Source organism: Pezoporus occidentalis, unplaced genomic scaffold (assembly GCF_034315485.1).
Source record: "Pezoporus occidentalis ecotype Australia unplaced genomic scaffold, CSIRO_AGI_Poc_V1 ctg17, whole genome shotgun sequence".
NCBI classification, from domain to species: domain Eukaryota; kingdom Metazoa; phylum Chordata; class Aves; order Psittaciformes; family Psittacidae; genus Pezoporus; species Pezoporus occidentalis.
This window is the reverse complement of record NW_026913531.1, coordinates 6,836,136-6,862,758: the sequence shown is the minus strand read 5'-3', so window position 1 is coordinate 6,862,758 and position 26,623 is coordinate 6,836,136. Positions and strand designations below refer to the sequence as shown.

General features: G+C 35.5%; 1 protein-coding gene across 8 annotated transcripts in view; it reads left to right on the top strand.

Annotated features, from left to right (window-relative positions):
- The window catches only part of PPFIA2 (PTPRF interacting protein alpha 2), a 315,167-nt gene that overhangs the window by 101,710 nt on the left and 186,834 nt on the right, over positions 1 to 26,623 (top strand). For 2 of the 8 annotated variants that reach the window (XR_009963876.1, XR_009963875.1), the window contains exon 1: positions 7,608 to 8,015. The exons of the other annotated variants lie outside the window; for them this stretch is intronic. The gene's annotated coding sequence lies outside the window, so the exon portion shown is untranslated. Of the gene's footprint in view, positions 1 to 7,607; positions 8,016 to 26,623 lie in introns of those variants that run through there. 8 annotated transcript variants of the gene reach the window in all.

Here is a 26,623-nt window from a genome sequence, read left to right as displayed (position 1 = left end):
CTGTTCTTATCTCAACCCGTGGGAGTTGTATTCGTTTCAATTCTCCTCTCTGTTCCTCTGGGAGTAGGGGGAGGGCAAGAAGGGGGGGAGTGAGTGAGTGAGCTGCCTGACTGGTTTTAAACCACAACATCTAGTTAGCTGCAAGAACATCAGTAATATTTCATTACTTGCACAGTATGAAAGAAGTCATGTTCATGAAGTTTTGTGGATTTAGTTCTGGTTATCCATGTTTCTCCAGTTTATGTTCAATTCATTCAGAAATATATTCGCTGACATTGTGGAAATATGATGACATTTTAATTAAGAAAACAAACATTTCTTTTGCAAAGGCCTACTGACATTCACAATCCTTACTCGAGTATTCCCAGTTTCTGTGTAAAATATGGGACTAATCAGTTGTGAATTTTAGATTTTGTTTCAGTTCTTTAAGTTCTTACTCAAAGGACCAGTTTAAAAACTTGCATCAGTCAAGCAAAAGCTATTTACCAGATGGAGCAAAACCAGAAATAAATGACAAAGACAGTTGTCTTGGCACAAGGTTTCCTTTATCATCTAAACATAATTCTGCTGCTCATTTTCATTAGTAGTTTCTCTCTGAATAGCTCTTATACTTGTGGAACAGGATATATCTCAGTGTATGTAAAGACTGCAGGATCAGTATAAAATAAATTAATAGGATGAAAATGAATAAAATAACACCATTAGGAAGCAAAAATATTTTTTGAAGGAAGGAGAGGCTGTGCTGTTGTAGTGCTTGAACACGTTATCTCAAACTTGTATCTTCTTTCGGTTTTCTATCATAAGCTCTCATCCTATTTTTAACTTCATGATAAGGCTTATAATGTAAGATGTTCACTTAAAAAGAAAAAACCTTTCTGCTAAGGATGATACATAGGCAATGATTATCATCTGTTAATGTTTTTTCATAATTTCACTCTTAATGTACCGTGATCCTTTGCAATAATTTATGTGATTTAGATGCTACATTTACTGGTAAGAAATTACTCTTATTTTGCCAAGTAAATGTGTGTAATGTTACAATCCGAACAACTTAAAGGATGTAAATAACAAAAGTGATACCTAAGTGATAGGACGCAGGGTGAAATAGCAAGCTAATTGTTTTCACATTTCTTTGCTACCATCTGGGATCACATTATTTTGGAGGCTTTGGTCTTGATTCACCAAGAGTTAATGTTAGATTTGACTGGAATTTTATTAAAAATACTCATAAATGCAGTCACTGCTATGATTCTACACGAAAAAGTGTCTTTAATTCCAAAGAGTCTCAAGACTTTTCATGAAATATGTATTTATGTAACAAAACAGAAATATGGTCATTACTGGCATCAAAGTGAATGGCAGAGGACGCTGGTTGTGTACTAAGTGTAGTTTATTATCTGTGCTTTGAGCAGTTGAAGCACAAGTCACGGAGAAAGGCATGTATCTTTTCAAATCAGGTAAGATACAACTTTGTGATACAGATCTTTCCTCGATTTTTTGTTGTTTCATTACACATTCTTGCAACTCAGCCATCCTCTCCTCCTCTAACTCTCACATTGTGCTCAATATCCAGAACACTTCTTTATATTCAAGTTGTATGTTTTCATTCAGGTTTTTTTTAGATTAACTCAGTGAATCACTGTCATCAATGCATAACATAAAAATAGATAAAATCAGTGTTTATATCAGATTCATTTCAGTTACCTAATGAGCTTCTGTATGCAATCTTGATTTACTGATCAAGTTTTATAGAGGAAATACAGATCCAGTGCTGAGGGGTTAAAGTGTTTAAAGAAAACCAGAATGGTACTTCAGATATTTCATCCCAGCTTTGTTGAACTATGCAGAAAGGAAGTCAGATAAGGAACTATTTAATCAGTAAATCTTGAGAGTGTGAGAATTAATTTCTCATACCTACGATGGCTAGAATATTGTAGCCAGTGCTGTACAGGTGTCCTGACTGTGGTCAGCAATTGCCTGTCTCGATTGTGCAAGAGGAAGGGGAATTTTGCTTCTGCCCAGCAAACAAGCAGCTTTCCTGGGTTCAGCAGTAGCAGTCATTTTTCCCCTTCTTAGTATCTGGTGCAGTGGTGTGGTTTTGACTTTTGGCCTGGGAACAATGCTGATAACACTGATGGTTTTAGTTACTGCTCAAATGTTTGGTCTGACCAAGCACTTTGTGAGTCTCATGCTCTGCCAGGGAGGAGGGGAAGCCAGGAGGAAGCAGAGACAGGACGCCTGACCCAAATTATCCAAAGAGGTATTCCATACCACAGCACATCATGCCCAGGATGTAACAGAGTTACCCGAAAGAGCTGGTTCACTGCTTGGTCGGGCTGGGTATCGACAGGTGGTATTGTATTCTCTTCCCTTGTTATTTCCCTTATCATTATTATTATTGGTGGTAGCAGCGGTGGTTTGTGTTATACCTTAGTTACTGGGCTGTTCTTATCTCAACCTGTGGGAGTTACATTCTTTTGATTCTCCTCCCTGTCCCTCCAGGAGTTGGGGGGGGGGGGGGGGGGGGGGGGAAGAAAAGGGGGGAGTGAGTGAGTAAGTGGCTGGCTTATGGCCTGGGCTTAAACCACAACAACAGAAAAATCAGGCATTGTGTCTTTTGGACTTACTTCTGTTGTGGTTGCATTTTATGATTGCTGATTAGGGACTGCATACTTGATAGGTTGTAGAAAATGTATTCTGGATTAGCTCCTGCATTTATAAACTCACTTAGCTAATGAATCAGTGACTAATTTCATTGACCTTTTATAGCACAGAGATAGTTAGCATTAGAAAAATTAATTGTGAAGTTTGCTATTTAAAAAAGAAATAGTTATGAAAGTTTGAAGTTCACTAGTTGATAGTCACTTCACTCATTTTTTTTCAAAATAATTGCAATACTTTGTAAAATGTCCCAGTATTTACAACTGTCGTGGTTTAAACCCAGTCAGGTAATTCGTTCGCTCACTTCCCCCCCCTTTCTTTCCCTCCCCCTGCTCCCAGAGGGACGGAGAGGAGAATCGAAAAAAGAATGCAACTCCCACGGGTTGAGATAAGAACAGTTTAGTAACTAAGGTATAACACAAATCACTACTGCTACCACCAATAATAATGATAAAGGAAATAACAAGGGAAGAGAATACAACACCTCACCACCAGCCGACCGATAACTAGCCCCCCAAGCCCGACCAAGCTCCGACCGATACCTCCTCCAACCCTGCCGTCCCCCAGCCCTTCCGGCTAACTCCCAGTTGCATCCTGGGCATGACGTGCTGTGGTATGGAATACCTCTTTGGTCAGTTTGGGTCAGGTGTCCTGTCTCTGCTTCCCCCTGGCTTCCCCTCCTCCCTGGCAGAGCATGAGGCTCACAAAGTCCTTGGCCAAACCAAAACATCCTTGTTATCAGCTCTGTTCCCGAGCTGAAAGTCAAAACACCGCACTACACCAGCTACCAAGGAGGAGAAAAATGACTGCTACTGCTGAACCCAGGACAACAACAGAGCAAGGGTACTTGAAAAAATTAATTACATTCATCTTTGCATTTCCTCTGAAAGCTTCAGTCATTGTTCTTGTGCTTGAAAGTGAAGCATCATACAGAATACATAGGTTGGGGCATGCTTTATCCTTTACTATTGCTGACCTACACTTTATACAGCTAACAGAAGATAATTTTGTTCTGCAGTGTACTTGCATTCATAGGTTACACAAATCATTATATTCGAAGTTAAAATAGGGCTTGTAAGTACATACTTAAGTGCTTTTCTAAGACACACTTTGCATACAAGCTTTGGTATTTGTATATTCAAGATACAAAGCAACAAAGAACAATGTTGTGAAATGTTGATAATAATCTCTTAATTACAGAAACGGGATGAATAATAGGCTTTATTTCTCAATAAGATAAGCTGATCTGTTTCTACGAGTCTTCCATTCTAAAATGATTTTCTATTTGTACCAGGAAGCTGAAAGTGAACAAAAAGATTCCTTGTATTATGTTTAATTTTCCTTAATTCTCCCTCCCACTTGGTTTTCTGGGAGCTGTACCAACTGGGAAAGGTTAGTTTCTAAGACTTGATATCACAGTATCACAGTATCACAGTATGCTAGAGATTGGAAGGGACCTCAAAAGATCATCTAGTCCAATCCCCCTGCCGGAGCAGGAACACCTAGATATGTATGAGTTTTATAGATTCTTTGAAGTATGCTCATTTGTCAGGTCCTTGTGCAGCTTTTTTGATGGAAAAAGTGGAAATGCTTTTGGTGTAGAACTTCATTAAATGAGCTAAAAGGAATTGTAAATTAGTTCGGATGTGGTGAACAATTAGACATGATGTGTGACTTTGTGAAGATATTCACTGCAATTTGATATGCAATTTGAGGATCTTTTGTTTGAACTGTGGTAGAGGTTTAACATCATTTCAGCCATTAATAGTTGCAGATCAGAATTCTTTAAATATTAACGTATTTCAGTTTAAAGCAAATTTAGGGAATTTTAGCCAGATGACTAATATATTGCATGATACTCCCTCTATATCGACGTCTACAACTGCAGATATTAAAGAAACATCAGTTCAAGTACAGGACTGTAGATTTTGGAAGCTGAGTAGGGTTTCTGTGAGTCTGTGGAGTAAAAGTGATGTGGTCTAGGTTTAATGTGAAAGCTCTCTAATGTTCTGAAAATCACACACTGTCCCTGATCCTGGAGTAAGGCATGTTTCTGTAACATGGTTTTCCCTGCTAGAAACAGAAATGAGAACAGTATGTGATAAAAAGTCCATGTTTCTGGGTAATAACTCACCTAATTTAATATGAGCTGGTGATTTAAATCTTAACTCAAAACATCTGCTTTTCTATTGCACTACATATTCTGAAGAAAAACTATATCACACAAGCGCTAGCATATTAAAAGTGCGTTTGTCCATCTCTGCTGGCAGAGATACAAGTTTTTGTATTAGTGTCTCTCAGTTTTCAAAATATTTCACATAATGGTCTGATATATTTTTATATACATATATATAAAATATATATATGTATATTCCCTTTTTGATGTGTAACTTACTGTTTTTTTTTAATTCATATATATATACATATATTAACATTTATCTACATTTTTGTATCTACTATATAAAAGTAGATAAGTAGATAAAAAATTCCCTTTTTGATGTGTAACTTACTGTTTTTTTTTTAATTCATATATATATACATATATTAACATTTATCTACATTTTTGTATCTACTATATAAAAGTAGTAGGCCTCACATCAAAAAAGAACAGTTATACCACACTGAAAGTTTTGGAGAGGGATATCTAATTAAAATGTGAAGTCAGCATAACACATACAATATAGGTTCAGAGCTTGGTAACTCATACATTCAAAAGTAATTGCAAGTAAAGCCATCTCAGAAGCATTGCCATGCCTCGTAGTTTTAAACATGCAGGATTTCTTTTCATATAAAAGATTTTTTTTTTCCCTCCACTACAAATCTTTCACTTCATGGAATAATTAAGTCATACGTTGGAAGACTCATTGGAGCAAGTATTTGAATAGGGATTACTTCTGTCACTGAGCTGTACTTACAGTCTGTTTCTCCATTTGCCCTGTTGGGTCTGTTCAGTTTTCTTCATTCTGTTCCACTTTCTGCTATGTTGTTTGATACCCATCTTAGTGGTTGTGGCATTCAGTTAGACATAGGAGACCTGGTTTCAGCTCTGTGTTCTGAGGAGATTGCTGAATCCTAGCTTTGGGGCTGCTGGGTTTTCTGAAATATGTCTGTGTCTCTGTAATTGTGAACACACATGCTGCTGTGCATCTGTTCGTACTTTACTGAATTTACCTATGCTCTAACCAAGTCCTGAAAGAAGGCTGGTTTCACGTTTTTAGGAAAATCACTGTTTTTCACAAATGTTTTCAAGCTGTTTGAGTGGTACATCAAAATTACATTCTGATTCCATGAGAGTCCTGCAAGAATATGGTGGTGGTTTGTTTTTCATAGACCTGAAAAAATTTATAGTTGTTACTGGGAACATTTTTTCATGAGGTCAAAAGTTATTGGAGAGAGAGAACAACAGTTTTAATGTCATGCCTTTTCTCCAGATCTACATCGATTAGCTAAGGAGATGTGTTTGTTGGAACTTACATACAGGGTGAGAGGGATGTTGGGGTTTTTGTTACTGTTGTTGGTATTTTCTTCTAAGCGTAAATTTTGTCACCTAAGGAAGAAAGATTCTATATTCAGATTACCAATAATCTGGTATTTTCCTTTGACCAGTTGAAGGGCCCCTTTCTGAATATTAGCATCTAGATCTTCTGGAAGACTACTGAAGAAGTGGAGAATAATCTTTAATTTGAGGTCTGTGTCTCAAGAAAATGTTCCAGACAATAATTTTGCTTTGATTCAGTAAGTGTTATAGAAGCAGTGTGATGATGATTATGAGAAATTGTTAGACATGGATCTAAGAGGATTTTTTCTCTGGCTTACAAAATGTGATTATTGTGGTATGTGCCACACTGGCGTACACAGTTAAACAGACAGGTATCTCTGCATCTATCCCAACTCCTTTCGTAGTCATTTTACTTTAGAAACTGTATTATCTTCATTTGCTAAAAGCATTAAGATAGAATAAAAACCAGAGGCAGCCTTGCGACTCACCAGGCTTTTTAGATTTTTGACAAATTTCATTTTGAAAGCACCATTTCTTAAGTGGTTTCTCTGTCTCTCATTTAAACCTTATGAATAAAATACAAAGTGCTTGATAGAACAGGTAAAGTTAGTTTTCTAACCACTTTACATTTTTTACACTTTACTGAAACCTTACTTTTCAGTTCTTGTAAATGGAACACTTATTTTTTACTGCAAAAAGGAGTCAAGTTCTTTGAATATTACTTCCTTTAATGTTTTCCTGTAGTTCAAACGATCTGTGTGTGAAGAAAAAATGCAGTGACTGCTTTTTGAACATTTGATGCAGGTGTTCACAAGTACTATTGACCTTACAAAATAAATTTTAAAAAGATATTGTGTATAGCTAATAAGCTAAGCTGTAGGTCTGCAGCTTTGTGAAGCACAGTAAGGCTCAGAATAAAACTTCAAACTCATATTTAGTTAGGAAAACCTTTCAAAAAAAGATTCAGACTGAAGCTGAGAAAACAGAAAAGAATAAGAAAAAAGAGGTTTATAATATGTATTATATTTAAACTGACTGTAGCTCTGTTAACAGTCTCACAGATGTTTATTTACCCAGTCTGTAGTAGAATCAAAAAATTAAGAAATGTAAAAAATATCAATTTAGAAAGCAGTACACTCTTATCTAGGCAAGACAGTCAAAATACAAAAAAAAACACAAAACCAAACCCAACGAGTTTTCTGTTATTTAAAGCAAGTTGCTATGTGTTAACTTTGCTGTCAGCAACTGAAATGATAAAATTGTCATTGTTATCAAATAGAGCTATAAACTGAACGCTAGGCATGCTTCAGGTTAGTCAGAAGAGGTCCTCTGTTTTTCACTGTGCATGCTTGCTCAAAATGAAACCGTGTGTTATTGGTTAACTGGGATGCTTAGCATAATCACTTTGCAAGGCTGTGGTGGAGGGAGGTGATTATCACTGAGAACAGATGGGCAGGTCCAAAGCATTGCCAGATTCTGCACAAGCTTCGTGTACTGTAGGTTCTAGCTCTCTTTTCTTTGGCATTTGTGATTTTTATTCACTGCACACATTCTGAAGGGCTAGCTGAACTAGAGGTCAGGGAGCAATGACCTTACAGTTTAGCTCACAGATGTAGGAGTGGGGAATTCAAAGCACTGTCACTGTACATCTGAACTGATGGGGAAGACTGCATTTGGTACAATTTCCTCCCTAAATGTATGAAAGGATTTATCTCCGAGCTTAGCACTCTGCATCTGTAGCTCTCTGTGGATTGTACTGTGTGTGTGACCAGAAATGATATTCTCGGATATGAACACTGTCTCTGCCTCTCCTAAAGTGCATCCTCCTAATGGGACCCGGTTTTATACTTTTCAGGTAAGTGAACTTTAATAAAACTGAAAGGATTTTTCATGGTACTTGAATGATAGGTAAACTTTGAGTAAGAGTAGCTAATAGGTTAAGAAGCTTATGTGTTAATTAGTTTTGTATTGATAAGAGAAAATATGTAAGAAATCACTATCATCAGAATAAGTTTGCTGACTTAAAAATATCAGCATGTAGATTATTCCTAAACAAACATAGAATTTCATGCACAGTGATTTTGCTATTGATTTTCTTTCTCAATAATAATACCATCTTACAATTCATTAGATTTATAGTCCTTAGATGGACCCACACTGTCTGTCTGTTTAGTTCAGATGAGCACTGTGTTGCCATTATCAGAAATTCCAAATTCATATTATGCAGAATAATATTTTTAAAACTTTGAATGTTGGACCTGTCTGGATTTTTTTATATTGATTCTGAATGTAGTTTCATACCCGCTGACGCTTAATTTGATTCATGTGGATAGTAACCATACATGTGCAATTGACAGAACAGCAGAATATATTGTTAGGACTTTTAAGGTTCTCTGTTTTAAGCCAAGTTTTGCCTCATTCAGGTAAATAAGCCTGTGTGCTTAGCTAAATTTAAGAATTTATTATATGCTTTAAATCCAATGTGCAAAGCAGTCTAATTAAAACCATCTTTCAGTAGCATTTAATCAAAAGAAATCTTCAGTGCCTTGGCTCTGGAAAACTATGTAATCCTGTATTAAGACTTAACAATAATAAACCCCACAACCTTTCTGCCCCAGCTGCTCCTTGTAGCACTCTGGCCCAGCAGGGCAATGCAAACACTCCACTACGTAAAGTGGCAATAGCTTTTTCAGCTCAGCCTCTGATACACTTAGGATTTAAATAACCTTGCCACTCATGATTGTATGATGGCTTTGTCTTTTTTCTTACTTTATGCTATTGTGGAGTGATGTCTTTAATATGTAACATATCCTGTGTGCACTACCAGAGCAAACTATCTGAGGCAATTTAAAATTAATTAAATGCATGGCAAACTTCTTTCACAAAATACAGGTACCCCATTCTCTGGGTCCAATAGCTGCATTTCATTTTTTACTTCTTTTAATCCATTGTTTTTAATTGTACTGTCTTGCCTTCCTTACAGTGATGTCAAATGATAGTTGAGGGCTGTGCAGAAAGAGTGGCATCCTCCTAACAGTGATGATCTGCTGATCCTGGCAGTGATTCAGAGACATGAATGCCCCAGGCCTGTTCCTCTACAGCATGACTACTTTTCTCACACACTAACATCTAAATATTATGTACAGCCTCCTGTAGCTATGCTCTTAAGCACAGTTCCTGACATCAGGTATTCCTTCTGAGCGTGTCAAAATAGTCACTAAAATTAGGATGCTTGATTGTGATACTAAATTGACTATTTTATTATGTGGTACTTCATGAAAGTAAGAGCTAACAATGAAGTATATAATCTTTATTACAGTATGTATTGTTGCTATTAGTAATCTCTGTGATTACTGTAGGCATTATCCAACATATAAAAAATTGTCTTCTAAAAATTATTTCTTCTGCTGATTTATAAGCTGAGGGGACAGTAAATATAACTGAATTTTCTGTTGTGTTCTGGATACTTTAACAAACAATGTAGACTTAAATGACCTTGGAATGTAAAGCTGCTAATTCAGGACAGTCTGTGTTTGTGTTCTAGAACAGCTTGCTGTCCTCAGTGCTAAAGAATCCTGGGAAAACTTAAAAAAAGAAAAAAAAAACAACAACAAAAAAATCAACCAAAGACAGCCTATATTTTCCTGTGATGTTTTCCTGTGTGAAAATTTTTTCTTCTATGTATTTGTTTGCATATGTGAAGTTGTTTAAACCACGACAGAAGTATAAAGATATCCATGTGAAGCAGCTTTCCAGTTCTTGTCTTGTCTTCCTTTGTCGTTCCTTGCTTCCTAGCTATTCACCACGTTTGTGGTATCTTCTCTTTTGCGCTTGAGTTACTTCAGTCTTTGCTTACAAATACAATAATTGCTGAGAAGGACTTCATATGACTTGTTAATTGTTTTGATCTGCTTTAAACTACTTTCACCTTCTGCTTTCTTAGTTACTGTTTCTATATGTTACATTGTAATCTCTTTGAGACAGAGAATCTCACTTAAATAGTTTGCGAAGTTATGGGACAGCTTAATGGTTCTTAATTTGAAATATATATATATACTGATATTTAACCTAAATGTCTGAAAAATAATCTTAGCAAAACTAATGTCCAGAGTTTTTAAAACTGAATACATCTGACTGATAGAGGGTAATGAGTGATTTAGCTGCTGAATTAATTGTACATTGATGTAATGATTGAAAGCTGCTGAATTAATTGTACATTGATTCAAAACTAGAACATACTAATTCTTTCAACAACAAAAATGGTACTGAGAGAAGCAGAAAGCGTGTGTGCAACTTGTAACTTTATTATCGGCATTTCACTGCTGTTCTTAGGAAATAAGACTGGATTGGCCCCTATGGACATACAGAGATGCATCTAGCAGAGCACTTGGGCTGGGAGAACCATAATTAGTGGATATCTCTACAATTTTTTGAGCATTTATTAAAATCTTAATCAAATGTTTTTAATAATATGATTTAAAATCAACTTTATAAATCTGTTCTTTTTATGAGTTTAATTGAAATCAGAAGTCTGCTATAAATTTTTGAATTCAGAGATTTTATTGCCTGATGAACTTTATTTTTAGTAGATCAAATTAACAAGGAATTTCTTGACAAATAATTGCACCATTTAAAATTGTGTTTTCACTTGCAATGACACAGCATAATTAAACAGTTTTTTTCACTTCCCCCTTCTCTCCCACTTTGTTGTATCAGCTTCTTTTGCCTCCAGGACACCTAGTGTTCAGAAAAAGTATTGAATTTGAGAACTACATTATATTTGCAACTACCTAGAAACTATAAAATTCCTAGTACCTTTGTCCTGCTCAGGAAATCGGTCCTGAAATTCTGTAAATGGTGAAAGCATGGTTTGGTTCAGTATATTTGCTGAACCACCTGCTATAATTAAAAGAAGCTTAAGCTTTGATCCCTAGACTCTGCTTGATAAAAACAATTAAAATAGAAAATTATAGGAGAGGTCATATAAAGCAATTATATGATCTATGAAGGGAAGGAGTTGTAACATTATTATGAACAAGATTTAATTTTAAAATTATCAAGGCATTACCAAAGTTTAATGCTTTGTATTTCAGTATCTCTTTGATCTCAATTTCCTTGTGCCAACCTTAGCAGACTTCAGCAGCTGTATAACAGAAAGTGATTTTCCTTCTGTCTTCAATGTTGATAAAAAGTTGGCATTTCTGCTATTCTATGGGAATAAATTAGTTTGCCAGCAGTCCAATGGTGAGCATGTATCTATCTTTCATGAACATTGTGAACATCAAAGTCCAAGTAGTAACATTGCCGCACTCTCTGGTTGGTCTTGTAGTTCACTTATATTTAGTGGTTATTTGCGTAAAATAATGATACAGTTGGAAAAGGTTTGATTAGAAAAGAGTTATTTTTAACTTGGCTATTGGTTATGAAATGGGAAATGATGCTTTGAAAAAAGACTTTTTAATCAAGCTGAATTTCTAGAGAACTGGAGAGTGGTTCCTTTTTTATGAAAGCATAACACAAAGGAACTTAATTTTGACAGTTCAGATTTCATATTTGAAAGTTGTGGAATACTGCTTTGATCATTTAAAAGCAACTTAAGCTTACCTTGGTGTTTATCATATCCAGTAAATATTTTGTTTTCTTAAATTAGTTTCTGCACTTATAAATTGAATACTAATTTGCACAACTAAATATTTAAAACATCTTCACATTGTACATAATGTTTATTGCACCAGAATTTGAAATTGAAAGAGTATTTTTTTCTGTTTCAGTATCTTTGAAAAAAAAACCCCAACCAAACCAAACCAAACCAAAACCACAAAACCTGAGGTATTTGTATGAACAGTATATTTTTACTCTTGTAACTTTCAATTATTAAGCTAAGCACAAATCTAAAGCACAGATTTAAATGAGGGATAAAAGTGGTTGCCAATAGGCAGAACTTAGGAACTAGGCATGTGCAGTAGAGAAAGACTAACACACTCATATTGTGGCAGTACGCTGTCTCATGTATCCAGCCACAATTTTAACTGTAAAATCAACAGTATGTAGTAACATTTTCCATAAATGTAAAGCAAAAACTTTCAAATAATTGAAAGAAATACTAGCCCATTTTATAGTCAGTTGAGATTTGTGGTTTGTAAATTAATTCTTAGGACAAGTAGAGTATACTTTTTGCTAAGAAGTAATGAAGTAAGGACAGGTCTTTTCTGAAACCTTGGGAAGTTAAAGCAGTTTTTGAAAGTTATCAGATGATCAGAAGGAAATGTCTAAGACACATCAAGGATGTGGCCCATCCCCAGAAATGTTCAAGGCCAGGCTGAATGGGGCTTTGAGCAACCTGGTCAAGTGGAAGGTGTCTTTGCCTGTGACAGGGGCTTGGAGCTAGATGAGCTTTAAGGTCCCTTCCAAGCCAAACCATTCTGTGATTTTACGATTCTATGAAATAAAATTACTTTCTTACTGAATCTGCAGAGGAATCCTAAAATATTCAAAGGTTTGAAACTGGGTTACTGGGAAATGTTTCTATACATAAAACATATCTATCACCATGATGCTGATTACTACTCTTTATTTCTTAGCGACTAAATGTTACAGTCCAATGATAGTGAATTAACAACAGAATGCAAACAGAAATGTTACTTTCTAGTACAAAATGTGCTTTGAGCTGTGTGAAAAAAGCATAATCTATAAGAAATACTAGATGCACTCCTTAATTTTGCTCTTAATTCTTATATTGACAGTTTAAATGAAATATATACTTACCCAGAACTTCTGTTTTATACTGTCTTGTAGTTTTAATGTTTCAGTAATCCTATTGCTCTTCCATGTATCTTCTTATATAGAACTGGTAAATGAAACAAAAAGCCTCTTCTGTAAGAGAAAGTATATTGTTAAAATTTATAATTGTACTTATTAGAATACATTTATCATGAAGTTATGCTTTGGGCAGGTATGCCATGCTACTCTGTTTAGTAGGCCGTAACTTTTCTAACTATTTTTTGCCTTGCCTATTTCTATGCAATCTAATTTAATATCAAAGACATCAGGTTTTGAGTTTTCAGAAGTCCCCTGTACTATGAAAAAGGTATATTTTTAGTGAGGGAGATGGGTTATCAGTCACCTTGTATCTGATGTGATCACTCATAACACTACAAAGTTTTTGTGAAACATGTTTGATGACTCTGCTCCTACTCTATGGAGACTTAACTGCTCGTATGGAAAATATACTATATACTAGATAAAGGTAACGGCCAAGAATTTGTGTGTACTTTCAGAGCTGTGTCACCTGGTCCACCTAAGAACTGTGGAATCTGATCTTATCTCGAACCTTTCAGCTGGCTGACCATGTGGGCAGTTCTTTCCATTAACTCTCTGGCAGGCATGGACTTCTCTCTTAGTTTTGCCTAAATAAAGGTTTTCCTCTTCTTACTTAATGCACCAGCACAGTATGTTTTTTATTTGCAAACATCACGTGAAAGTACTAGAGGCATGTTCTTTGTGAAGGCTGCAAGTCCATGGTAACTTGTATAAGTAGTGATGGTAGACATCACTGAAAGGCCAACTGTAAAGGAGGCAACTGAATAATTTGGTTTGTGTGCAAAACGTGGTACAGTTCACATAGGATGTTGTAGACTTCTGAGGGTTTGAAAGCTGACTTAGTGAATATACATAATAACAGTGGCAGAAAGGCTGACAGGGAGGTGGTTTTGAAGACCTGTGACATGCTAACAGTTACAGAAAATAGTCATGCTGGACCAGTGCTTTAGCCTGTAGCCAAAAACTAAAATTGTTAAAAAGTCTGGGCAGTGTCAAAGGCAGGAGACAATAATAAAGTGATCTGCGTTGCAAATAGCTTGGAAATATTTAGAGCTGTAAAACTGGGGTTTATATAATTTTGAAATTAGGAAATTCAGAGGAATAGTGTGAGGAATATGCTTATAGGCTCTTTTACTCAGAAATAAATGACAAATGCTAATAAAGGCTGGTCTTGCATTTCAAGTGAGTGATATTTATTCTTATTCTATTTTTATTCTGTTATATGTATTTTTATTGCCTGTTTTGTGAAGAACAAACTTAAAGCTTTTCTGCTCAAATATAGACACGCTAATGCAATGTTAATCTGTATGTACACCAAAATATTAATGTTCTCTGCATTCAAACAACTATAAAATTTTGAAGTAGAGATATTTAAAATTTTTATATGTTAAAACATATTATTCCAAACAAAATTTCACTAAGTTTCATCTGGTAGTGTGTTTTTGTTTTGTTTTGTTTTTTTGATAGAATAGAGGAGACTCTGAGCATTTGTTAATCAGCTATAATAACAACTAATAGATTTAATCATTTTCGTGACAGTGTGGCACTTGGACTCCAAAAATGGAACAGAATTATTCAGGCTGACAGAAAAATTAGAACATCATGCAAGTGTCTGGCTAAAAATCTCTAAAACTGTATTACTGTATTTAATACAGTGTGCCTTAAGTAGAGAGATAATTTTGTTTGCACAAGGGTATTTTTTTGTAAATCTGTTGTGCTAAATAATTGTGATTTGTGGCCATCAGAGCCACAAGATGAGGACAAAGTCCTCATCACCAGCAGTCCTGTCCACACCTGTGATGCAGGGAGTGTCTTTGAAAAGCTGCTTGTTTTCTGGTTAGTGAAATCATGCTAAGGACTGCCCCAACTGCCACCAAATATCCTCACTCCTGCTTAAAAATCAGTAGCACTGCATCACCCCTCGTTTTCTATAGTTTCTTTTCTAGCCAGTCAATAAGATGGTCTGATAGTTTTTATAGAATGATAGAATAGTTAGAGTTGGAAAGGACCTTAAGATCATCTAGTTCCAACCCCCCTGCCATGGCCAGGGACACCTCACACTAAACCATGCCACCCAAGGCTCTGTCCAACCTGGCCTTTAACACCACCAGGGATGGAGCATTCACAACCTCCCTGGGCAACCCATTCCAGTGCCTCACCACCCTAACAGGAAAGAATTTCCTCCTTATATCCAATTTAAACTTCCCCTGTTTAAGTTTGAACCCATTACCCCTTGTCCTATCACTACAGTCCCTAATGAAGAGTCCCTCCCCAGCACCCTTTTATAGGCCCCCTCAGATACTGGAAGGCAGCTATGAGGTCTTCACGCAGCCAAACATGCTGTTCTGCATGCAGTGAACTGGGAAGGATGGGTGATTATTAACTGACTGGTTTGATCTATAGATGCTTTGCATCCTCCTCTGGGTGGAAACACACGTTGCTTAAGGTTCTTTGCCTATTGTACAAAATCATTTTTTCCACTTAAAAGCATTTAACTGAACAGTAAGAAAGCAGAGCAGTCAATGCACCTTTCCCATGCAGAATTCCTGTAATTCAGAGTGTGGCAGGTTCTACTTTGCAAAGTAATGAAGTAGAGTCAAAAAGTACATGTCCTTTTTCTGACAGAATCACTGGGGCTAAACCAGAGCTGCTGTTTCTTTTGCAGCTGAGTGGATGTGACCAATAAAAGCAGGGGACAGCGGGAGGAATAGCAATAGAAGTGCTTTCTCCTATTCCAGAAATAGGATCACAGTTTGGTTTCTGAATCATAGCTAGAAACCATGTTTCTGGCTCAATTTCAGAAGTGCTTTCAGTGTTAGATTCTGAACTTGGGCTTCTTTTACCATAACTTGAATAGAAAAACTAGAGGAATAAATGTACTGGTATTTTCTAGAAGAGTAAGAATACTAAGGGTTATTACACAATAATGTGTCTTGGTTTGATACTCATTGGTCCATTCCCTTAAATGAAAACAAGCTGGATAGAGTGAGATAGCAAAAAAAAGAACAATATAGGTATAGCCTGTTCTGAGAGCACAGATTGTGCCTCTGTAGATGGGTGTCCTGAACTTCCTGTATAAATTGTGGTGATAATCTATTGGAAACAATGTTGGTTTTCCCTTGATGAGTATTACCAGTCTTCCTATATAGCACTGCTGAAGCTCTCCCATCCCTGGCTGGGAGGAAAGTAAAGTAATTTGCAGATTTCATTATACATTTAAAATATATTCCTAGTAGTTGTCTCAGATCTTGATCATACTCCCACTTTGATTTGCTACACATTGGACCGAGTAGAGGAACGTATTTAATACAAGAGGGTGTTCTGTCTGGAAGTCTTTAGTGCTATCTTGACTAGCTTTTAGTATAACTTCAACCTCATAGTTCTTCGCAGTCTAGCTTTTACTGTATGAAAGCCTGAATTAGTTAGCGGTAGGAACATAAATGTTGCCCTCTACATCAGTTGATAAGCCTATGATAATTAGATTTCCTTCAAGAGCTGGAAATACCGTATATCAGCACTTAGAAATGTTGGTTTTTTTTTAAGAAAGTACAGTCTAGAGAAAGATACAGTTGGATAGAAACTACTTACTAGACTTAAAAAAAAAGTAAATGGAATTATATATAGATGGAATAATTACTAACTAGCACAGCATTGACTTTTTTTTATATAAGGCATTTTGTGCTCACAGTCTTTTATACACAGTTCATAAATTTGTAAGGCAAGAGGATCTGTTGCTTGCCTGTTACTCATTTAACATTTCCTCATACAGTCTTCATTATCAACAGCATCAGCTGATGATGTTGAGAGGTGGGTGATCCACCTGCAGATTTCTTCTCTTTCTTACATCTGTCTTAAGGCAAGCAAAAAAGCAGGGGAAGATGGACAATGCAAAATACTTGGTATGTTGAACTGTCCTTTGACTGGAGGCAAGCAATACAATTGTGAATAAACTTTCTTGCTGAGGAACTTGTTAGCCTATAGATATGCCTTTTTTTTTTGGAAATTACTGTGATAGAAGGATTAAACTAAATATTCTAATTTTACCGTTATTCATAGGTTGTATTTTCATTTTGAATGAAGTTGTGTTAATGTACATCACAAGGTTTTTGATACTAAATTTCTTAATAGTGATTTCTGTAAATAAATTTTATTTTGCCTCATCAATTCCTGCTCGGTTCAGTATTCAGTTTGCAGCTATGTTTAGCGTAATATTTATGGAGGACTACAAGGCTAAGATTGTTTTGAAATGACAGCTGGCATAATTCAGTTGATACTGTGATTCACTCAGACATGTAAACAAATGAGAAAGTTATGGATTCACTATTTCCACCAAAAGAATTAGAACTACTTATTCATGGAAATTTAAGTGATCTGTTTATATTTTTTTCACAAGAAGGAATTACACAGTTTTACATGACTAAGAGTGCTTGTTCACTAGGAATGACACTTTTCACTTTTTGTCTAACAAGGTCTGATTTTGGTTTGTTTTTTTTTAATTAAGTATTTTAATACTGCATGCATGATGGTGATACAGTGTGAGGTATGACTGTCTGCCCCATCATCCAGAACAGTGTTAGTGCTGAGCAAAGGCAGAGGGGTGAGGAGATGCCAGCGGCAGTGAAAATGCATTGAGGGTGTGATTACATATAGAGATGTGCTTCTGTTGCAAGATTAACTGAGTGTAAGGGAAGATACTTCATGTGTGCTAATAGCTCCATTAGTAAGTAGTATGGCAGAATAAAAACTGATCTCTAGTACAAAAGAGGAGGATCTGATGTCTGTGTCATTCACATGTGGAGGCCAGGTGGGTTATTTTGGAATAGGTCTAGTCAAGTCCTACTGGTTGAATGTCCACAAGTGAATGGAAGGCATCAGGTGCACTCTCAAGAGATGAAAACCAAAGAAAGTTGAGAAAATAGAGAAATTTGCTTCAGACAGCCTGATGCAAACTGAAACACTAATGTAGACTTGATTTCTGTAATGGCAGGCTCTGATAGCACTTCAGAATAAGGGCTGGGTTCTGTCTCAAATCATATTTTGGGAGAGAATAGTCCTCTCAAGGAGTCCAGGAAGATAAGCCTCCCTATGCTGAGCTAATCTTTGTCAATATAACTGTATTGATAAAGACTATGTTGACTGTCTAATATCATGAATTCATTTCAGATGAATCTTTCCAAGGCATGCTATTTGCAGTGTGTTTTATTATTTTCCTAGGACTCTATTACTAAAATAAATATTATGTGGAGAAAATTATTATTGGGGTGTTACATTTCTGAGCAAATAAAAAATCATTAATGGAAAGTTTTGATGAAGCAAAGAAAAAGGTTTTTTTGACATTTAGTTATGGAAGCCTCTTTTCTTTACCATACTTCTATATTAGTATTTAAAATACTACTATAAAATCAGTTCACATTAGTAATTGAGTCTCTCTTTCATGTAGTTGGGAACCTGAATTCCAGATGGGGTTAATGCATGTATACAATATATCATATAAAGTTTGAAAACATACATGGCCTCTCTTGACCTAAAGCTTTAGATGGCTTGGCTAGTGCTGTAATGGACAGTGGAACATAAAGCTAAATATCTGCTAAACTGTGCTCAGCAAAAGAATGAAAGTAGTAATTTACACTAAACAGAGCTGTGAACACATCTATTGCTTGGAGTAAAATTGTCAACATCAACCTTTGTGCTTCGAATAAAGATCTGATGTCAGCACTTTGTACTGTCCTCTCTTCAGACTGGGAGCACTGTCGCTTGCTTGAGGTAGTCTGGGAATTTTCAGCTGGTCTGTAAAAGAAACCTTTCAAGGAATTTTCTTGTCATAGACTTTTAATAGTTTCAAGCTACAGGTTAAAGCAACACACTTTTCGTCATGTTCTAGTATACATTTTTTTGGCAAGTATCATTTTGGAAGTTAGACAGCAGATAGGCCAAATAGTCTTTATGCAGAAGTACATCCTTAAATTCAAAGGAAATCAGCAGGGACCATGAAGCGGGGGAGGGAGGAAGAAACAAAACCAACCAACAGCAAATATATTGTTTTAAGTTTCTCAGTTCTCCACTTCCTTTCCTACTCTTCCAGAAGCATTAACGTATGGAAGCGCTTCACAGACTGTGTCTTTATTTCCCTATTCTGAGCAGCACAACTGCATTGGAGGCCTGAGCTTCAGGACAAGTTTCATCATCTCTCTCACCTTTGGTTTGTGAAGAGATTCATAACAGGTCTTTGAAACCAACTCTCTTTCCATTACACATGATTTTTATTATTCATAAGCTATTTATGGAGGAAAGCTTAGTCCTTAGTTTGCATAGTCACTGTGCTTAATAGCATGATGAAAAATTGCTGATCTCATACTGCTGCTTTCATTGCAAGACTTGTCTGCTATTTTAATAGTTTAGAGGTGTTTTTCTGAAGTACCATAATGATGTTGTGAAAATTCAACATGTGTTTTGGAGCAGTTTCTGGGTCAGTAGTAAATTGATCTATTATGCCTTCAAGAACATTGACTTTTTTAAGTATACATTTTTTTTATTATTATTTTAAGGTAAACTCTATGATGTAGACCAATACTTCCGGCATGTTTGTGAATTGATATTATAGAAGATTTATCTTTTTCTGACATTTATTCTGAAATGTTTTGATAAAGCTTTGCACTTCAAAATTTGAGAAATGCACTTGAGAAATCTTTCTTATGCCATTACTTCTGCAGTCACTTTTTCAATATTTTTCCCTAGAAATTCTATATAAAATAAATATATACTAATGAATTTGAATACATTCATGTATGCATAAATAAATGAAATATATTTCACTATGAAAAAATAGCACTTTGGAATCTGATATAAATGACAGGATATCATAAATCTTTGGAGAACTAAAAGAATCCTTAGGAGTATTCCTAAGAGTAGGGTTCTTTTGGTAATTTTGAGGGATTTCAGCAGACAGAGTTTAAAATTATCTCTGAGAAAGCATGAACCCTTGTAGCTAGGTAGCAGTCATTAGTTGTCACAGACCACTTAAATATGGTGTTGAGCATTACCTAATTACTGATACTATTCATAAAAAAATTTGTGTTTTTCCAGACAAATCTGAAGGTATGGCAATCTAGTCTTGCTTTGCACAGATGCAGTCACCAAAAGGCTTATCGCGTGGGCTCTGAGTAAAATAATTCACGAATAAAATTTGAATGTCCTGGTGGAAGTGCAGCTGAAGTGTCTGATATGTCACAGCAATAGAGTCCAGGAAAGGAGCTTAGCCTTCTATGCCAGACTTTATCAGCCCCCTAATCCTATAGGTGGGAATATGATATATGTAAAATGTTTGCACAGTTCAAGATCTGTTTTCCACACTGTGTGACTAGTTGGAAGCTCTTCAAATAGAGTTTATTCCTCAGCTGTTTGACTGATTTCAGAATATTGCTGCGTAAGGCTGTATAGAAAACCTGGTGATCAGAGAGAGAGAGTTACTATCCATTTTTCCAGAATAGAATTGACTGTGCAGGCAATTATTTCTTATCATTCCCATTTAATATCTGAATGACATGAACTTCACCTTAAGACTTTTACCTCTTGGAGACTTCTAGCCTCAAGGAAGCTGGGGAAAGTCAGCATATAGTAGAGGTGGATAGTTCTCACATGTTTTCATGTTTCTTTTCTGTGGTATTCATAGAATACCAGATTTCAGAAAACTGTTTTGGAATACTTGATATCAGTTCCAGGGAAAAAAGATCTATTAGCTGGTCACCCACCAATGAAGAGTGAATTTTCAAGCTGTGAGGTGAAGAGCCGAGGGTCAGATGCACAGAGAGATACTGGTATGACCCTCATTTTGGCTCACAGCTTTCACTTAAAATGTAGGAATACCATTTTATCTAAGTGTAAATACACAATAAATCCTCAGAGAGAAAATCTGGATTAAGTATACAATTTAGCACCTTTAAGACTTGAAAACCACATTTATCTTTTTTCCCCAAAGGTAACCAGAACAAGGGAATTAAGTATGTTGGCCCACACAGCTCCTTCTGTAAATATGACAAGATCAAGTGCATCTGCTTTTGTCAAGTGACCATTTATGAAACCATCCCTGGTAATTCCCTATTCAGCAAACAAAAATTTAACAAATCTCCTAGGTGTCTGCAGTTGAGCAAAGGGATAGCGTTAGGTCTTTTGAAGATCACCATTCTCTTAAAAGGAAAATTTTAGGGACATGAATTGATTTTATTAAAGAGAGGATTTTACCACAGAGGCAATCAGCATTCATTTAGAACTTGAGAAGAATAAGTGAGAAGGACTCATAGTGTGGTTGGAGAATATGCTGGAAACTTTCCTATGGCAGCTGCAGCATGCAAGATCCAAGTCACAAGTTGGATTGGATTTCTTTCTTGCACGAAAAAGGATATGGATATTTTCAAATTTAAGTCCCACTCATTTCATGTACCAGCTGCTTTATCACCATTTAGTCTCCTTTTATTCCAGTTACAGTTCTGATATAGCTACAGCTCTTTTAACATCTTAGTGAACATGACAAAAATACACATTCAGATAGCAGCTGAATATAGAGTTTGCTATGAATGGATGGTATAATCTACTAAAGGAATAATAAAAACATTTTCATTCCATATGTTCTGTGTATTTGGGAAAACCCAGCATGTTAGCTCTGAATATTCACCTCACATTTGCATGAAACCAGTGTAAAAATGGAAAGTCAAACCCATTATTTTCTTCCACTTAATTTCTTTCAAATAACAGTGTTGTATTACTTCCTGACAGCGCTTAATTAACAGCCCTGGAGATTTTTCCTAGGTTTGAGATTCTTCAAACTCATCTGTGAATTTATCTGACCAAGAGAAAGCTAGCAGGCTTGTTGCACTCATTATTTTCTTCGCAGTGTATGTGTGTCTTGGTGCATGATCTGTGAAAGTTAAATAATTTCAGTTGTATGTACAATTTTTATAAATGGGTGAGCAAGCTAAGACAGATTTTTTACTAACTGAAGGTACAAGTCTGTTTTTCCTCAGAAACAAATTTGGATTAGAAGTCAAGGGAAATAGAGCTTCCTTCCATTTGTCTGTGTTTTGGGGTCCTCTGAGGACTCATCTTTCTAATGTAAACAGTTTAGCTTTACTTTCAGGGCAAGATTTATCTCACTTGATATTCTGTATCTGTACTGTGAAGCTCTATCCAGACTATTAAAACTACTTACAGTTTCACCAAACTCTCCTCTGCCTACCACGTAAAGATATAAACTATTCCAAAAGTACCTCTTTCTAAGATTTTGAAGGCAGCTGAGGAGGGTTATCTTTGATTTTTATGTGCTGATTTCTGGTAAAATCAAACTTACTGTCAGTATCCACAAGCTTAAGAGTGAACATTTGTTTTTGTTTTTAAACTTAGCTCATATTCTTACATTTTGAAAATTTGAGGAGCAGGTTATCGATGAAAATTAGTTTGTATTCAATGTATACGAATTTGGAGGAAAGCAAATCTGAATATGCAAAATGTGTATCCCAGTCACCTTCTGAAAAGAATGGGTGAAGATAAGCTGATAGCAAGGTTTGATGTGTGGTTGTCAGATTTCTTTCTTGCCTAATATTAGAGAGTGTGATATAGACGTGGAAAAATGACTTTGTGCTACTGAAATAAACACTATTCACTTATTTTTATATCTAATGCTATGTATATGACCATGATAAGAGGGGGGTTTGCAGTGAAGAACAGATGTAGTTTGGGTTTTTAGATCAATCTTGCTTTAAAGAACACATCTAAAAATACTGTTTACTTACATTTGTAGTAGAATTGGCTGTGCTTTCAAATTTGAATACTTGCTCCACAATATGTTTACTTTGCTTACATTGCTGAAGGAAATTTCTGTCTAATATTTTAAATAGCTTTGATATAACCATATCTGTCAAGAACTGAGACAGAGCAAAGAAAAATCAATTATGTCAAAGTCTACATTACGCATCAAGAGATCAATCTTGACTTAACGATATAGTATGCTTTATAAGAACCATATATTGAAATTGTCAGCCCTTTTAAATGGTATGTGGTTATTTTTGGATAAAAACAGAGAGCTAGAAGGTTATTTTAAGAAGTCAGAGAGTATAAGGGAAAACTTAATTTTTTGTACGTTTTGTCTAATCTTAACATCAGACATAAAATCTAGGTAAAATGAAACCAGCTTGGTAAAAAATAATAAATTCAGGTTTGTAAGAACAAAAATTAGACATACTATACTGTTAGACAAAAATTAGACATACATACTGTTTGATTATGGAAAATGAGCATTATCTCTCTTATTACAGTGTAATTATAGTTGTAGTAAAAGTGTAAAAATAATTGTAGATTTTGCCACGCAGTATGGCTGAAGGTTAAAATCTATCCCAGTTTGCACTTCTCTGCTATTCTGTTTTACTGAAAATCATCATAGGAAGATGGATTTTTGTTCTCTGGCTCTGAAAGGTAAGCTTTTCCTTAAGCTTTCCCTAAGACCAAAGAACTTCAGCTTTTTCTTCACTATTTCAAGCCATCTGAGGTGGTCATAGTGATCTACAACTGCTTATGAATGCTGTGACCTGCATATTAAGGTAATGTGTGTGTGGATCTACTAGATTCTTGAAATCTTTAATGATTTGGTTCTAGAGCAGTGTAGTTAGGCAGATTGTAGCAAACCAATGGAATAGCTTTAGATATGCAGCTGTCTGGAAAATATTTTGCTAGGTCTAGGAAACAATGACTGTTCTCTAAAGAAACCGGCTTTGTATAACAGCAATGTCTAAGAACTACTGAGTCTAGGAACAATGAATTAGTAAAGAAGTTACTGTGTAGAAATAGAAGGAGAACTGCTTAGTGACTGTCACAGAATATAAAGCTACAAGCTACATGAGTTATATTGACCCCAGATTTTCACTCTGACACTATAGAGGCCTAGTGGTACTTTAGATAAGAAAATATATTCTTTGTCTTTTTTTTTTCTTATTTATGTTGACTCTTTTCTCAGTATCTCAGACATTTTTAAAGTCCTGTATTTCAAGCAAGCTGCTCTGAACGGAAATTTTTAGGATTTGCTAGTTGAGCATTTGGTGCAGAAGGTGCCACAGTCTGTTAGCCAAGAATGACTTTCAGAGGGACAAAAAAATGCAACTCCTTGTCAAAAGAGGTTCTGTGGAATTTATCTTCCCAAATATCACTCGGCTACAAATCTCCCTTGCTTAAAGCCAAAACTGTCTGAAACCCATATAAGACAGAAGGCAATGCAGGGAGTTTGTAGGTAAAAATATAGTCTTTGCCTTCAGCATAGAGCAGCAGCACTTAAGACTCACTTCAGGGCCTAATTAGACATATAGCAAGATCTGTAGCTATACAAACTGCACAAATACAGTTTATTCCCATATAAAAATCATGCATCTTGAAAATGCTTAAAAAATGAACAGGATCTGCCACAATATCAAATGATTCATACATAAAAGCTGTAGGTGAAAGGTTTCTTCTGAACATGCCGTTAGACAAAAGAAAAGTTGATCAGTGTCATTATCTAGGTTTTTCTCCCAAGTTAGTAGGTAAATAACTTTCTTTAATGTAGTTTTGAAAACATTTAAAGAAGTTGTTTTGTAAAAAACAGTAATGGTGGAGAATGGGTGCTAAAAAAAAAAATAAAAGTCTGTCCTTGCAAAGCAGGTATTGAAGTAGAATGATCTTGTTTGTAGACGCACAAATCCAAGAAACAGTATTTATTGCAGCCCCTAGCAGAACAGATGGAAGCCTGTGCTTCTCAACTTGCTAATTAAACACAAATTAAATCTTGTTTCATATCAGCTATAGTTTGTGTTTTTCTTTGTTCAGAGCAGTGACAAGAAGGCATATAATTCTCTTTATGTTCCCTCTTTTCTTGCTTCTGGTTACCGTATGTGCTGATTTCTGTAAGAAAACTAAAATTAGGCATATAATATTTTTTTTAAGAGATAAGAGCATAAAATAGTTTAAGAAATTTAAGTTTCCTTCACAGCCTAAAAATTTTTGACATTCCTGTGCTTTGTGGGGTAGAAAGAACATTTCCATTTGAAGCCCTGCTGTGATAATAATAATGGGAGTTTTACCACCTACAATATACGGGTAGCTCTGTTGCAAGTATTCAGAATGAACATTTGAGCCGAACTTTTGCATCTGTCAAAGAAAGGATTAATGATAAAGGGTGGCTTGTCTTGTTCAGATTGTCAGTGTTTTCAAAAACTAGGAGCCCCCCAAAGCTTTGCCATTTTTATGGAGCCTACTGCCTGTGTTGCACAAAATAATACTGCTCTATAAGAAAGCTGATAGAATACATGATAAATTAGTTCCTTACAACTGCCTCTCAACATTTTTAATATAAAATATTACATGAGACCATATCAGTATACTCCATGCTTTAGTATGAATTGTTACTGTTTTTTCATGAAATACACATTAAACTATATCTTTTTGCTTTTTGTGAAAATAAGTATTATGTTTTCATGTCATTATCTTTCTAAATTATAATGCTTTAAGTGTTAAGCAGTACTTTTGCTATCAGACACTTTCCAGAAGCTGTATTTGAACCCTTCACTTGATTGAAAAAGAAATTAGTAAAACAGTATAATTACACGTATTGTAAAAAAAAAAAATAATCAAAATTAGAGTTGAGGATTGATACTAATGGGGTGATTATTAGAATACAAGTGAAGGCATTAACAATTTAATGCTTCATCCAGAGAGAAAAGCAAAACAGAAAAAATAATGGAGGCTCCTGTAATTCTTAAGCAAAGCCACTACAATAAACAAACAGTTATGAGCTCTACTTCCTTTTTCAGCATTGTTTATAGATTCTGGTAATTGAAGTGTACTGTAACTGTTAAGAAAAACAACTGGTTTTCCTTTTAGAGGAGAAGGAAAATAAATGCAGGAAAAAAGTACTTGGCATGAATCTGTGGTTTATTGACTTTCTTAACTACCTCTATCAGCTTTCACTTTAACTCTGCCATAGGATGGCATTCTATGAATGGATAACAAAATAAAAAATAAAAGTCATGGCCATATTTACAGATAATGGCTGCCACAGCTAGTATTGCATAAAGAACAGCATACAAAATAAGATAAAGAATTTTCAAACATCTGTCATTTTTTATTAGGAATTCGGTGATTTCAGCTGCCAATTTTTGCCTCTCTAAGGTTCTCTTAACAGATAAGGGTACCTTTCTTCAGGGACCTTTGTGATCCAGGAGTAATAAGAAGGTTTTGTTGTTTTGTGTACCATAAATACAAACCAAAATATTAAATATTAGGGATTTATTAACAATGTAAGACTACAGAACAAGTCCATGAAGTTTTTCTTGTAACTGAATATCTTTTGTTACTGAATTTACCTGCTCAGAACTGATGTCCAGTTTCCTTTAGCCCTTTGGCTGTATTATGAAAACTATTTCTGATGAATGACACGGAAATACCATACTTCTTTATTTTTCCCTCTGTCTGTAACTGACTTGTGCATATTCTGTCTTTCAATACCATATTTTCCTTATTCTGGTGAGTTTACAAAATATATTTCTTTGACTGTAGTTAAGAAACATTTCTTCATATTAAAATATACGCTTATACTTGCACACAGTAAATGTCTTTGTCATGCCTAATATA